This window comes from Cupressus sempervirens, chromosome 4, assembly GCF_028749045.1.
Source record: "Cupressus sempervirens isolate cs-2001-9-10 chromosome 4, ASM2874904v1, whole genome shotgun sequence".
Lineage (NCBI taxonomy): Eukaryota > Viridiplantae > Streptophyta > Pinopsida > Cupressales > Cupressaceae > Cupressus > Cupressus sempervirens.
The window spans coordinates 865,556,301-865,558,648 of record NC_143121.1 but is presented as its reverse complement, the minus strand read 5'-3'; positions in this window follow the sequence as shown (position 1 = coordinate 865,558,648).

Below are 2,348 nucleotides of genomic sequence, written 5' to 3'. Positions count from 1 at the left end.
GTCCAAGAAACTTTCAATACTAGTGACTCAAGTCAAGATCTAGGCAAGAAGCCAAATAGTCAAGTAGATAGAACAAGCAGTGTGACAAGTGAAAAAATTTCCCAACATAAGAGTGTAGTCAAGAAATCAAGGTAACCATTTCAGCAAAAAGATAACTAGCAAGTAGATATACACCATGAAGATAGAAAGACCAAAAACACTAAGACCAAAGAGTCACTTTAAGCATGTCCAAGCACTAGAGACATAGAAAAAAGAAATCAAATGATGAGACTCCCCTTAGCAAGAAACACAAGAAAAATGTTAAGACTTGATGCTTTGATTTGGTTGGAAAAGTTTGACAATAGTTGATAGCATAGCAAGTTTGATGTTCAAAAGCAAGTTTTTTTTTCAAGCAAGATAATGACACATGGAGTAGTCTTCAAACAATCAAGCAAGGGAAAAAATAACCTTGCATGATACAAGCATATGTGAGGTCTTTAAAGAAAGCCCTAGAACTACCGTCATGTGTATGTTCAAAATATTTTCACAAATCTAGCACATTCAAGAACACATCAAGCAATATCTACCTAAAAGTCATAGTTCATTACTCAACAAATTGGTCCATGCTTGATGCTCTTTTGCCTCACACCAATTTGTTGCTCATAAGAGATATTGGATTTGTCATGGAAGTGCCATAAGCACAAGCAAAGGAATACATATGGTGAGTGTAAAATCTGGGGGTGATCCAGGTAGTCCACTAGGATTGATCCTTGAACCAAGAAGTTGAACAAAAAAATAGGGTAGATACTACCCTAGGGTGTTTAGAAACGACTTTCGTTCATAATATTCCTCTTGCACCCAATTAAGGGACACCACACCTTGTGATGAGTAACAGACTTTGTGGTCATAAGAGCACCTTAACCATTCTTTCCTAGTGATCTCCTTATGGTCAAATTCTTATAAGTGATCACACTAAGCAAAGACAAAGACTACATCTACCAAGGTTTTGTGTCCTTGATAGCCTTGGGTTTATACTAGGTTGGAAGAGTTGGGTAATTTTCTTGTCCCCACTTGGGTCATTCCTCTTAGGTTGTCTAAGAGTAGGCCCTCTAAAGGATCCTAACTACCACAAAATGGATCCACTCTCAAGGGTCAAGATTTCTGATTCACCTCAAGGGTGAAGAGCATACTCTCCTATCTTGATTGCTTCCCCAAAACATGCCAAGAAGATCCAATTATCCCCTTACTTTTGAAATCCAAAGGTGAGTCAAGATTTTTGATTCACTACAAGGGTGAAGAGCATACTATCCTACCACCAAGAAATCCCAATTGCAAGTTTAATGTGCCTTCAAAAAATGAACGACTAGTAGATGCCACACATGAAATAAAAAAAGCAAGCAAGTTGGGTTTTTATGTGTTGGGCAACATTGCAAACAAGTGTTAGTAGCCCTTGTGCATTTGAAGCTTTGACATGCATTCTTTTTAGTAATAAAAATGAGAAACTCCAAAGAATCCAAGGTTAGGGCATAACAACCAAGTAAGACCTACAACATAAAGTGATTAGTTGTCTTAAAAATCCAAGTTATCTTCCAACTAAGTGTATGCAAAGAAAGTGAAAGCTAATCACAAATGCTCTCATTTTTACTCTTTTCTTTTGACCTAGTCAACAAGATTGAACTTTTTTACTATGATTTTGGATCCAAAAATAGAAATAAAAAGAAGAGACCCATGCTAATAACCAGAGAGCTTTCCAAAAATGCAAAAAATTCAAAAAAATCTCTTCATTTGTGCCCTAGGGACCTATTTTGTCAAAAAGACTAGATTTATCAAATTGAGTTTTTGATCCTTGATATGACCTCAAAATTCAAAAAAAAAAAGAAAGTATCCCCTATATAATTCAATTTTTTTTTGAAAATGTAAGTTTTTTTTCTGAAAAAATTACTGATTTGTGACTAGAAATGACTTTTTATGAAGAAAACAAAATTCATAACTAATGCAAATCAAGTAAAAATGATCTAAAAATTGGAGTGAGACATCTTGGATACATAAGAAACTTTCAAAAAAATTTTCAAAATCAAAATTCAAGTGGTTTAGGAGATATGATCAAATCTTCAAAAACCTAGGGTTTTGGCCTTCAAACCAATTTGCATATGAGTTAGCCTTAAAACCAAAGTGAGAACTCTACAAAACCACTTGATTAGATCCAATATGCTACTCTAAAAAATTATAAATGAGAAATGAAAGCAAATGGAGCTAAAAATTTGATTCAAGCCCCATGGTGGGCACCAAAAATGTGTGCATAAAAGTGTCACACTTCTATAAATCATTATTCTTGAGAGAACCCATGGTAGAGGGAGTCTCAAGAGATG